General features: G+C 40.6%; 1 protein-coding gene across 2 annotated transcripts in view; it reads left to right on the top strand.

The window, feature by feature from the left end:
• Positions 1-14,147, top strand: part of LOC104593348 (FRIGIDA-like protein 3) — a 44,942-nt gene that overhangs the window by 19,373 nt on the left and 11,422 nt on the right. The gene's annotated exons all lie outside the window — the stretch shown is intronic.

The raw sequence follows: 14,147 nt of genomic DNA, 5'->3' as shown, positions 1-14,147 counted from the left end.
TTTGAAACTAACAGAATGCGATTTTGGTTTGTTGGTGCAACTTAAAGCTATGTTGTGCTCATAGGTTGAGATTGGCCAAGTAATTTACTGACAAGTTTGTGCCATGGAACCATGTAGGAATGTATTAGAGAATTGCAGTCTAAGACCCTGCTGAGACCCTAGATAGCTGGGGACCAACATTGGATAATGACCTTTTACATCCAATTGTTGGACAGTTGGAGGTTATAAGGGCATACTTGTAATATTGATAAACTTCTGGGGACTTGTATGTATTTATGGGAGGAGGAGGGACCTATGTGTAATTCTGATAAATTGGGTCTTTTGCTTATTTAATCCATTGGTTGTGTTGGATAAGGGTTGAGTGAAAGTGGATGTTTGGTTGTGAGACTGTAGAGAGGTTGGTTATGTATCTATTACTCTCATGTTTGATATTTTTTCCTCTTCCAATGGATGTAGGCTACTGAGCTGAACCACATTAAATCTTGGTGCTTTCTCTCTTCTTCCGATTTTCTGCTTGGTTTACTATTCTTTCTTCTGCTGGTTGACACCAATAATGACATGGTGCTCCCTCTTCCATTTTCACACTTCCTGTACCTATGGGTAATATATATTAATAGTGGGAGTTACAACTTCAGGATAACTATAGAAGCCTTGGCAACAGAATTGAAACTTTTAAGTGTCATTTATTCTAGTTTTTTATTGATTAAACCATAGCCTAAAATCTCTGGTAGTTGAATTTCTAGCCTGTGCTACCTTTTTGATTGGTAAAATCATAGGCAAAATCTTTGGACCAAATTACTCAGTGCTTAGTAATCATGTCCAAACTACAATTCATTTTGCAAAATTTTAACAACTTTTTTCTGGAATTCTTGTTGGTTATTGTGTCAAGTTAATCATTGTAGGTGGGAGTGTGGACCAACTGTAATACCAAGTCACCTGAGAAAAAGGGATCTTAAATGATTATTGTTGAAATAATTTAGTTGTTTGTGTTAGGGTCTGTTTGGCTAGTTAAAGCGTTTTTTATTTCTATTTTTTTTTTACTTCTGTTATGTCTGTTATTGTACTCACTTATAGTAGGGGCACAAGGGTCTTTTCCCTTCTTATTTCTGCCGACCTATATATATTATAATAAAAGCTGGCGCTGCCAGCATTGTTACATTGCCAATCCCTTCTCTTCTCTTCTCCCTTCTCTCTTCTTCTTCTCTTCTCTTCTCTTCCTCTTATTTCTGGCCGGCCACACTGTCAAGATGGTATCAGAGTAGGAATACTGACTGAGAGAACAGATCGAACAAACTTCACTGAGAGAACAGATCGAATAGACTTCACCCTTCCAACTTGTTGAATATGGGCGGAACAGAGATCTGAATCTGGACTGAGGAAAACAGATCTACAATTGGTACAATCCTTCCTTTTTTCTCTTCCTTACCCTCCTTGGTCATGTACCAAGTGAAAAAAACCAAATGAATCTGGGCTGCTGAATGCTGTCAGATCTTTATACCTCTGTTTTTTGGGATCGTGTGATCCTGTTCCTGTGTTAAGGCGACTGTAGGTCAAGGATGACCTGTTATCTCAATTATTTGGCTTGATTATAAGTGTTAAGGATCTCTCCTGCTGATTAATGTTCTTAGACATTCTGGAAGGCTGGTAGGTTGGGACTGTTAAACCGTACAAGTCTGAAATCTGCCGAATATTGCCTTTTTTTTGTCCTGAAATTGGTACTGTTTGTGCTCAGACTGTTTTCAAACCCAAGTGTGTGGGTGTGGACTGAGTGGAGCATTTTTTGTGGAGTAAGGAGGGGTCCTAAGTCCGGTGTTTGGGACTGATTGTCTGTTTTGACCATGTCGTCTGAGAATTCTGCTACTTCAGAGATTTCAGGGAGCCACAATGGAGTGGGTGGGGGAATGGATATGAATTTCCCCATGACTGTTATTCCCTTTGATGGTCTGAACTACCTTGAGTGGTCTAGGGGAATAAAACTCTACATCACTACTAGGGGGAAAATAGGATACATCAATGGGAGAGTGAAGGAACCGAAGTACGGAAGTGCTGAATATGATAGGTAGAACCAAGAGAATAGTATGGTGATGTCTTGGCTCTTGGTTTCCATGCTGCCACAGGTAAGGAAGACTTTTATGTGGGCTGAAACTGCTTGTGAGATATGGGAACAAGCGAAGTCCCACCTATTCAGAGCATAGACACTATGCCAAGATATATCAATTGCAAGCTGAATCCTCTACTTGCAAGCAGGGGGAGAGGAGTCTCTCGATGTATTATTCTGATTTGACATCGATATGGAAAGAACTTGATCACTATCAGAATGTGAATTGGAAGTGTGATGAAGATGCAAAGGCGTATAATTCACTTGTATCTCAGCAACAGGTCTTTGCCTTTCTCCTAGGGTTGAATCCTTCATATGAGTCCATCAGGGTGCAGATCTTGGGTAGTAAAGACTTGCCATCAATTCACGAGGTGTATGCCTTAGTGCAGTCAGAAGAGAGTAGAAGTGTGATGAATTGTGTAGAAGGGGAGTAAGTTGCCCTAGCTGTCCGGGGAAATTCAGATACAAATGTCGGAGGTGTTTTTAAAAAAGGTGACTCAGAAAAAAACAGATGATAAAAGTAAACCTTGGTGCACTCACTGCCAGAAGACACGACACACGAGAGATACATGTTGGGATCTCCATGGAAAACCTAAATGGGCACAGAATTTGGGTAAGAAGTCAACATCTGATCAGGGCAAGAAACCAAGCCAGCAGAATCAGGAAAAGTATAACTCAGCTAATATGGCATCGACAGAGACTAGTCCTTTGGTAACTTAGGAGAGGCATCCCAGTTCTGACCCTAAGGAAGAAATTATCAACTCCTTTCGTGAACATTTGGAATTGTATGGTAGGACTCTTCGCCAGATAGATTCTGGTCCTAATCCCTTTACCTCTTTTGCGTCTACATCAGGTAATGCTGCCACTGCCTTCCATGTGTCATCTCATACCACTGATTTTCCTTGGGTTATTGACTCCAGAGCCTCAAACCACATGACCGGTAAGTCAAATTTATTTCAGACATATAACCTTCTCTCTGGGAGAGATAAGGTGAGACTAGCTGATGGTTCTTTTTCTATCATAGCTGGCCGAGGTACCATACCTCTCCCACTTGGCCTTACCCTTCATAATGTACTGCATGTTCCGAAATTACCTATTAATTTGCTGTCCATTAGTAGTACAATTCACTCCTTGAATTGTTTAGTCACTTTTTTTTTCCGTTTTCATGTGTGTTTCAGGATTTGGCCTTGGGGAAGACGATTGGTAGAGGAAGCATGGTGGATGGTCTCTACGTGTTGGATAATAAAGCTGGTCTTGTGGCTACAGAGTCCATGAGTTTGTCAAGTGAGAATCAAGCCTATTTATGGCATAGTCGACTAGGTCATCTTTCTTTTGAGTCATTAAAAGTTATGTTTCCAAAGTTGTTTGAGTCCTTGTCAGTGAGTCAGTTACAGTGTCAAACATGTCAATTGAGTAAACATTGTAGAAGTTCTTTACCTTTGCGAAATAAAAGATTTGAATTTCCATTTCATATTGTTTATTCTGATGTTTGGGGCCCTGTTACTCTACCCATGAGGCTGGATATAAGTACTTCATTTCCTTGATTGATGATTATTCTAGATACACCTGGGTTTACCCTATGCGATCTCGAGATGAAGTGCCAAAAATTGTGAAAGACTTTCAACGCATGGTGTTCACTTAGTTCCAAACGGAAATCCATATCTTTCAGTCGGACAATGCGAAGGAATACTTCCATAGTGATCTCATGGAGTTTTTTGCTTCGAGTAGGTCATTTCAGCGAAGCTCTTGTGCTAGGACACCCCAACAAAATGGTGTTGTTGAACAAAAGAACTATCACTTTCTTGAAGTAGCTCGTGGCTTATTAATTCATATGAATGTGCCAAAACGTTTTTGGATGGATGCAGTCTTGTATGCTACATACATCATCAACCGCATGCCCTCTCGGTTTCTAGAGTATAAGGCCCCACATAAGCTTTTGTTTCCTACAGCTCCGTTGTCCACCATTCCGATGCGTGTTTTTGGGTGTCGTTGCTTTGTCCATAACTTGTCCCCTACTCGAGGTAAGCTTGATCCTCGGGCTATTCCTTGTGTTTTCCTTGGTTACCCTTTATCTCAAAAGGGGTATCGCTGCTATGATCCTACCTCTTGCAAGTACTATGTCTCCATTGATGTATCCTTCTTTGAGAATCAACCTTTTTTCTCGATTTCTCCTCAGGGGGAGAGTAGGGTTGAGGAGAAACATGCGACTCAAACTCAACTACCTCCTTTACCCGATCCTCCTCCATTCCGGGTTTTTCATCGTCGCCATAAAAGCCAACAGAGTTCAAGAGCTGTGGAACCTGACATTATGCAACCAACATCATCGGTTTCACCAGAGGCAGATCCGTCTCATCAACCAAGTACACTTGCTCCTATTGATATGTCTGTTTCTCTAAATGTTGATTCACCTGTCATCAATGATCTTGATATTCCTATTGCTAAGAGAAAAGGGTATTAGGTCTTGTACCACTAATCATCCTATCTCTAATTTTGTGTCCTATGATCATGTTTCACCTTCATTCCGTGCATTCCTCTCTTCTGTGGACAGTGTCCCTGTTCCTAAGTATGTGGCAGAAGCTTTGTCTAAACTTGAATGGACAGATGCAATGCAGGAAGAAATTGATGCTTTACACAAAAATGACACTTGGGAGTTGGTGGACCTTCCTGAAGGGAAGGAACCAGTGGGTTGCAAGTGGGTGTTCACAGTGAAACACAAGGCTGATGGAACCGTTGAAAGGTACAAGGCTAGACTGGTAGCAAGAGGCTTTACGCAAGTATATGGAGTGGAATGTGTAGAGACTTTTGCTCCAGTAGCCAAGATGAACTCTATAAGAAATCTTGACTGGGAACTTCACTAATTGGACATCAAAAATGCTTTTTGAATGGTGACTTGGAAGACGAAGTGTACATGACCCAACCTCTAGGGTTCTGTGCCAAAGGCAGTGAACAAAATGTGTGCATGTTAAAAAAATCTTTATATGGGTTGAAATAATCACCTCGGGCTTGGTTTAGTAAGTTCCATTTAGCAGTTCAATAGATGGGGTTCAAACAATGCCAGTCAGATCATACTCTATTTGTGAAAAGAGGTGAAGGGAAAATTGCAGCTCTTATTGTGTATGTGGATGACATAGTGTTCACAGGAGATTGGGAGGCTGAAATACGGAGACTAAAAAAATTCTTAGCCACTCAATTTGAGGTGAAAGATCTAGGCCCCTTACGTTATTTCCTTGGAACTGAAGTTACCCACTCTCACAAGGGCATCTTTATTTCTCAACGGAAATATATACTAGATCTACTAGAAGATACATGCAAGTTGGGGGTAAAACCAATTAACTCACCAATTGAATCTAATCATCATCTGGGAGACAGTTAGGGAGAGTTTTTGAAAGATGTGAAGAAGTTCTAGACTCGTAAATAGACTTTTATATTTGTCTATGACCAGGCCTGATATTGCTTATGCAATGGGTGTCTTTAGTCAGTTCATGCACAATCCTAGGACAACTCACTTTAAAGCTGTAGAGAGGATCCTGAGATACCTCAAGAAGTTTCCCGGAGCTGGTTTGTTGTTCCAGAAACATGGTCACTTAAAGGTGGAAGTATATACTGATGCAGATTGGGCAGGAGCAGTCAATGATCGAAAATCTACCAGTGGGTATTGTGCCTTTGTAGGAGGAAACCTGGTCACATGGAGAAGTAAAAAACAAAAATGTGGTGGCTAGATCTAGTGCTGAAGCAGAGTATAGAGCGATGTCTCATGGGGTTGCTGAAATCATGTGGATAAGAAATTTGTTAGGTGAACTGGGTTTTGTAGTGAGCAATCCTATGTCACTCTATTGTGACAATAAAGCTGCCATCAATATTGTTGCTAATCCAGTCCTGCATGATAGGACGAAACACATTGAAGTGGACAAGCATTTTATTAGAGAGAAACTTGTAAATGGAAAGTGTGTACTCCATATGTCAGCTCAGAAGAACAACTTGCAGATATCTTCACCAATGGTCTTCATCATGTGCGGCACAAAGATTTGTGTGACAAGTTGGGCATGATTGACATCTATGCTCCATCTTGAGGGGGTGTTGAAATAATTTAGTTGGTGTTAGGGTCTGTTTGGCTAGTTAAAGCGATTTTTATTTCTATTTTTTTTACTTCTGTTATGTCTGTTATTGTACTCACTTATAACAGGGGCACAAGGGTCTTTTCCCTTTTTATTTTTGCCGCCCTATATATATTATAATAAAAGCTGGCGCCGCCAGCACTGTTACATTGCCAATCCCTTCTCTTCTCTTCTCCCTTCTCTCTTCTTCTTCTCTTTTCTTCTCTTCCTCTTATTTCTGGCCGGCCACACTGTCAAGAATTATTTCATGTCCTTAAAATTCCATGTGAGTCTTGGGTCCTGAATGAAGGCTTGGGCGATGGAATCCTTTGGTTGGTGTGGTCAGAGATTTGGGTCCATCAAGTTTGGTTTGGATTAATATTTTTGGGACTCCTTTGCATGCCTGGTGTTTTCAAATGTTTAAAGCAGTGGGAGAAGCTTGCGACAGGTTCATGGCGGAACCTTGTTGCTGTGTGCATTTTGGTGGAAGTGTTTGAAATACATTCCATTCTTTCATCTTTATCACTTCGATTTGTTGGAGAGAACTATGATTTGAGGCTTTTTGTTGAAGGCTCTATCTGATGAGGTGGGTTGATAATTTGGATTCGTGGAGGGAAGAGAATAGGAAAAGTCCTAATGAGATTGCTGAGTTTGTCGAGAAGTTGAGAGGTCAGTTTTGAACAGGGTGGTTTAGAGGTTGAAGATGAGGTTAGTTTGGGTATTTTGGACAAAGTTTTCTCTAAGAAAGGATGGCAAGTTCGGTCCCAATGTTAGTGGTGTTAGTTTGGTAGTCAAAGAGCTGTGGAGAGAGAGAGAGAGAGAGAGAGAGAGAGAGGGAGGAGGCCCATTTGAAGGATCTTTATGTTAGGGTGGTCTCCCATTTATTGGTAGTTAATAAAGTTTGCATGGGAAAGGGTGTGGTGGGACATGTGGATAGTCAGAAGGCTAGAAGGATTGGAATTGATAGAGGAAAGGAAAATCTGTGACCGTTGTATTTGAAGAGACACGTAGTGATATAGGGTTGGCTGGAAGGTCGGATTGGGAGCTTTTAATAAAGCTCATTAATAGAAGCGTTAACCAGTTGACTAAGTTACTGGTTGATAAGCGGAGTTTTGATATTTCCAAGTGGTTTAAGATTAAAATGTCTGGGGCTTCAGTTTGAGCTAAATCTTCTAAGGCGCGAAAGTGGAAGGAAGAAAAGTGGGTCTGGGCAATTACCAGCTACGATAGAGATGGAAAGGAGATCGATGCAAATGTTGAGGGACATGTGTATAACAGATGTGGTTGAAAGGTTCTTTGAATGACTGCTCTTCTGGGGATCACAAATAGAAAAATGTTTAGTCTGTTGTAGTCTCTGGCATGCCAGTTTCCTAGAAGGATGATGATATTTTGTTCTCTCGAGATTGCTTTTCTCGTCTGATGCTGATGATGCCGAGTGGCCTAGAGGAGGAGGTTGATGGGGTGGATCTTGGTGGCAGTGGTTGGAACAGGGGACATGATGGTAGATCAGGAGGATTTGAAGAAAAAAGTGAAGTTTTAGTTGATCTGTTTGAAAGGGACATTGTGGTGAAGTTAGGTGATGAACACCAGTCTCAGGTCTTGTGTTAGAGGTTGTTTGAATTGAAGTTGAGGAAGTGAAGATTGGTAGGATAGGAGTTGTATTGGGCCGTAGGAGGATGGTTGAGGAGGGGAATATTGATAATGGCACTGGTGTCATGGATGCTAAGAAGTCTCGTGCATCAACTAATTCTCATTTTGTGCATGTGACTTGAGTGTTCTCACAGTGGAGGGATGGGTCAGAGGAGGCAGGGCCTACGATTAGGTACAAAAGGATTTTTAAGAGAAAGGGGAGGAAGCCGAAGGTTTTGATGCCTAAGGCAAGAAGTGGGGTGGATCAAGTTTCTTCTGAAGCAAAAATTCAGTTAGGGGTTCCTAGTTTAGAGGAGGAAAGAAAAACAGATGGGCTTAATTCTGGGGAAGCTTATCACGATCTGTCTTCTGTTGGTAAGGTGTCAAGGCAAGGAAGTGTTCCGGTTGAAGATCTTGTTAACAAAGATGTTGAGGTGGGTAAGGGGCTTGGGCTATTTTTCTGGGAAGGAGAGGAGTTTGCCAAAAAAGCTTTTGAGGAGTTTGAAAAGAGAAGTAGGGAAGAGAGGTCAATGAAAATGATAGTTGGAAAAGGTGAAGAAATTTGGATGAGGATGTTTCAGGGCAGGAGGAAGTGTTTGAAGGGGAGGATTATAGTGTCTTTGTTGGGGGTTCCTTGAAGTTTCTTCTGTTGAAGCCGTGTTTTGAGTTTTTATGCTTGTAGGATCTTTGAGTTGGCACCTTTTGTGGTGGTTGGTGTTTTTCTGTTTCTATTTTAATTTGCTTTCAATGTTAGGGTTGAGGTTGGTCTTTGGTCTTGTCTTTAGTTGGGTTGGTCTTTGGTCTATAGTTTCTTCTCTCGGGTGATTTTTTATCACCTTCCCCTTGTACTTTCGGTTTTTGCTTTTGTTTTTTGGTTAATGAAGTTCTTCCTTTCTAATCCTTGAAAAAAAAAAGAAAGTAGAAGATATTCACCTGAAAGGTAAAGACCCTAGAGGTGTTTTAGAAAAGGATATAGCTGGAGCCTGGAGAGGAGACCTTAGGAGCTGTTCTTTGGACAAGACTTCTGTTGTTAACTCCTCTCATGTGGAAGTGGTGATCGGTAAATTAGGTGTTGACCTGGGTCATAAAAGGAAGAGAAATAAGTAAATTTGAGACGAATGTCCATTTGGCAATTCCTAAGAATCCTTGTGTTGCAAACAACAAGCATATCGTCTCTTTTTTTGATCAACAACAAATAAAGTTTTACTGAAACTAATTAAGAAAAAGGTTTCAACAAGAAATTGTCCCATCTGAACTCCCTTTACATCGAAAGAACCCCCCATCCCATTACAATTAAGCTCAATACAAGTGGTTTCTATGCAGTCCTTGCTTAGCTAATCTAATTTCCAATCCATTAGCGTGTCTTCTTACCCATCTAACTTGAATGTTCATAGCTCTGGACAACATCTTGAACTGCCTGAGATCATTCTTGTATTGCTAAATCACCTCCTCTCCTTTCTTCAGCCCACCCTATTATTATTCTTGAATCCATCAACCTTGTGATTCCCATTTCCTTGGCTTTTTGTACCCAAAAAACAGCAGCCATTAACTCTGCCCTGAGTCACCTTGTCCAATTGGCACCGAAAACAATCCACGTATGTTCACCCCTCATCCCGAATCACTCCTCTAATTGTAGAGGGTCTTGGATTTCCCGAACTAATTCCATCAAAGTTTAATTTCATCCATCCTCCATTTGGGGGTGACCAACCTCATGAACTTTTTGCTTCCTAGAGGATGAGTCAGCAATTGAAAACAATCTCAATAACTGTCTCCTTGTTCTTCTCTTTCTCCTCAAAGGTTCTTGAGTTCCTCTCCTCCCAAACAGTCCAAATTACTGCTGCCCTCGTGCATCTCATAATATTCTGCCTCTTCTGTTAATGCTCCTCAGGAAAGATGAGCTAAAGAGTTTATCCAAACTAACAGGAGGGACTAAGAGGGCAAAACCATTCCCAAACACAGAAAACAAAGGGGCAGGAGATTAAGAGGTGGTAAGCATTCTCACTATTCAACTTACACAAGAAGCACAAATTCCAATTGGGAGACAAGCATTACTTTGGTCTTTTCTTTTGCAACAAGTTGCACATATTGATGCAGCCATGGCAAACTTCCCCACAAAAAGCATTGATTTTTGGGGGATAGGGACACTCCAAACGTCTTTCACAAGAAAGGAAGGAGAAGAAGAGGCCACAAGAGAGGAAAAGAAGGATTTACAAGTAAACTACCCAAAAGGATTGAGAGACCAAACCCGGCTATCATTCCTAGATTCATCAAAGGATAAGTTATCCAACATATTTAGCAAGCAAGAGACTGGAGACATCTTAGACTCTCTAAGATTCCTAACTTTCTTCAAAAAAAAAAAAAAGATTCCTCACCATACCCAAGTTCTAGCTCAACCCAGTAGAGGAGAGAGATCCAATGAAGTCAGATATAGGTGTTTCTTTAAAGCTTGAGAGAGCAAACAAAGAAGGAAACACATCTTTCAGTGGAAACACCCCAACCCAAACATCTTCCCAAAATCTAATTTTATTACCAGAAGCCAAGTCATACTTGACATGTTCAAGAAAATGGGGGAGAAAACCATGCATTGCTTTTCATGATGCAGCAAGATTAGCTCTACGCAGAATACTGGCATACCAACCAATACTTGAGACCACTTTATGCCACAAATTTTCATTCTCCAAGGGGAAATCCCACAACCACTAACCTAATAGAGGCAAGTTTTTCAAGTTGATATTTCTTAAACCCAAATCACCCACCTTCCTTTTGACCACCTTCTCCCATCTCACCAAATGATCCTTTTTCCCATCTCCTGATTCCCAAAGAAAATCCCTCATTAATGCCTCCACTCTTTTTACAACCGCTTGAGGTATCCTGAAGACAAACAAAATAAATAGGGAGATTAGCCAGTGTGGATCTTATCAGAGTGATTCTCTCACCCAAAGAGATTTAGTTCCTTTTCCACCCAACTAGACTTTTCTCTATTCTCTCTACCACCAGGCTCAAAAAACTAGCCGATCTTGGGTTAACCCCTAGAAGTACTCCTAAATATTTTAAAAGCTCCCCCTATCTCACAGTCAAAAGTCTCAGCCATAAATCTTAATTCCTTTGCTTCCACATTAATCCAACTACCACACTCTTATTCCATTTGACTTCTAAATTAGACATTCTCTCAAAAAGGCTCACCACTAATTTCAAAATTTCAATCCCATCTCTGTTCTCCCCATCATAAAAAATCAATATGCCATCCGCAAACTGAAGATGGGTGACAAACACTTTATCCCTCCCCACCATCCGTCTTATATAATTGCAATTGCCTAGCCTTAGATATCATCCTACTTAGATCCTTTGTCACCAAAGTGAAGTGGAAAGGGGATCACCTTGTCTAAGGCCTCTAATAGCTTCAAAGAAATCTACCACCGTCCCATTAACAATTACTTAAAAAAATGGCTAGTTGGCAAGCATCCTTTAATCCATTTGCACGAAAAATCTCCAAACTCACAATTTCTCAGTGTTAATTAAGAGCTCCCAATCAACAAGTTCATAAGCTGTTTCTAAGCCAATTTAATTGCCACTCCCTTTTACCTAGACATCTTTTGAGCCTCTACACATTCATTCGCAATAAGATTTTGGTCCACAATCTGCCTATCCTGAACAAAGTCCCCTTGGAATTGGGAAATAATTGAAGGAAGCGCTTTCCTTATCCTTATTCCTTAAAGACAGCACTTTAGGCTGTGTTTGTTTGAGGTGTAAATGAGAACCGGGGTAAACTTTACACCCCGATTCGACTTTGCAAACGTTTGGTAGAGGTGTTAATATACATCGTCAAACGGTGTAAAGATCCATTCTTGTCAATATATCCATAAAAAATTAGTGGAAAGTTTACATCAATTTTATCGATGTTAAACTTTACCTTCCTCTGTCCAACAGCCACCTTGGGTCTCCTCTCTGTCTTGCAATGGTCTCCCCTGTTCTCTCTCTGGGATTTGACATTAGCAGTGAGCAGTGAGATCCAACTCTCTATGAGATTCAACATTAGCAGCGAGCGGTGAGAGACCCAACTCTGTCCATGCGGAGCATCAAGCAGTGAACACAACTCTATTACATTAGCAACGAGCAGTGAGACCCAACTCCATCCATGCCTAGCATCGAGCAATGAGACCCAACTCTGTTACAGTAGCAGCAAGCAAACACTTCCCTGAAGCAGTCGCTCGGTTAGGGAATCTCCTTGAGTGGTGAGACCCAGTTGCTTGGTTCAAGAATCTCCTTGAGCAGTGAGACCCAACTCTTGTCTCTTACAAGTGAACACTTCCCTGAAGCAGTCATTTTTAGTAGCGGCTGTTGCTCCGTCGAGATCCAGTTTTTATGTGAAATTCCCTTATTTTTCTGTCTCTGGTGTGTTTCTCCACCTTTAATCAAATAGCTTTTTAATTTTGTAAATCTCTTTCAAGTAAAATCCGAATACCCTTATTCTTCTTATTTAATCTGGTAAAGGAGAGCTATTTACACTGTGATAACCAAACGTTATCAGCATAAAAATTCAAACCCACCTGGTTCCATTTTCCATCGATCACTGAACTGGCACTATCATTTTCATTGGTGTAAAAGTGAATTTACACCTCAAACAAATGCAGCCTTAGCAATTATTTTATAAATGCTAGTAACCAAGCTGATGGGTCTGAAATCCTTTGGATGACTAGCATTAGACTTTTTTGGCACTAGGGTAAAAATAGTGGAATTCATTCTTGGATTAATTATTCCCCTTTTGTGAAACTCTAGTAACACTTTGATCAAATCATTGTAACAATCCTGGTAGAAAGCCATTGTAAATCCATCTGGACCTGGGTTGGCAAAAATTGCTTCCTTGATTTCCTCTTGCTCATGCCTTTTTTCCAAGAGTTGGAATTGAGAAGCTTCAAGTAACTCCCAATCAAGCCTATCAGCTGATCATTTTTCACCAAGTGGCCTCAAATAGATTAATTTGAAGCGATCCACAAAGGCCTTCGCTATCTCTGCCTGATCTATCACTTCAATGCCATATATTTGTAAGCAAGAAATCAAATTTTTTTTCTTCTTCTACCATTGGCAGTTGCATGGAAGAATTTGGCGTTACCATCCCCTTAATCTTTTTCTCCCTCGATTTTTGTTTTGAACTTATTTCCTCCCTTAGCAAAGTCTCCTCAAGTTCCTTTTTTAGGCCGAGTCTCAAGCCTCTTTTCTTTTAAGAATCCTTCTACTTCCTTTCTATCTAACTCAGTCTGTGAAATCAAACTAGCCTTCTTCTCCTCCAGTCTCCCAAATTGCAATTTGTTCCATTCTTTTATATTTGCCTTCAACTTTTGTAACTTCTTAATAAATCTCTGCCCCTTCCAATTAGGCAATTGCAATTGCTCACTCCACCACTCTTTCCCCCTTTGTTTAAAGTTAGGAAGTGTAAACCACATATTTTTAAAATAGAAAGGGGTAGGGCCACCTACAACACCCAACTGGAATACATTGATCGACCAGGGATCAAAGTGATTCTAGGAAGAGTACTTCCTAGTGAACCATTCCAATGTTCTACCCAATTAAGAGACACCAAAAATCTATCCAGTTTAGAGCAAGTAGGATTTTCTTGAAGATTTGATCAAGTAAACCTAGATTGCCCCAAAGGGATATCTGTCAAATTAAAGGTATCAATAAACTAATTGAATCTTCTCATACTGGTTGCTATCCTCTGTCTTGTACTGTTTGTTTTCTTTGCAAATCTTATCACATTGAAATCATCTCCCACATACCATGGCTCCTTCTACAGACCCCTAATATCTACTAACTGTTCCTACATTAAGTTTCTTTCCTTGTAAGAATTTGGTCCATGAACATTGGTTAGAACCCATTCAAACCCATCCTGAACAATTTTCAATTTCACTGACAACTCCCTATTAGCTCCTTGGTGCATTGTACTACCTCTTCCTTCCACACAGTTACTAAACCCCCTGAAGCTCCCCAAGATGGATTAAAGCTCCACTTGACATCTCTCTCCCCAAAAACTTCTAATCCATCTCCTATTCAATCTCCTGGATTTTAGACTCTCAAATCAAAAGAACATCAGGCTTTTTCTTCCTAAGTAATTCCTTAATCGCTCTCCTCTTTTCTGCACTTCCTAACCCCCCAACATCCCAACTGATAATTTTCATTGTAACACTTGAATAAGACCTAACCCTTCTGCCTCCACTCGCACTAAACTCTCTATCTCCTTCAATATCATTGATTAATTTCTCCACTTCATTTATCTTCCTCCTCCATTTTCCTCCCTGCTCCTTCCCTCTTTTTGTATGTGCCTTAATTCC

The sequence above is a fragment of the Nelumbo nucifera genome, chromosome 7 (assembly GCF_055504915.1).
Source record: "Nelumbo nucifera cultivar China Antique chromosome 7, China Antique-T2T, whole genome shotgun sequence".
Classification (NCBI taxonomy): domain Eukaryota; kingdom Viridiplantae; phylum Streptophyta; class Magnoliopsida; order Proteales; family Nelumbonaceae; genus Nelumbo; species Nelumbo nucifera.
The sequence above is the reverse complement of the archived record's forward strand: the minus strand, read 5'-3'. Positions and strand labels throughout refer to the sequence as shown.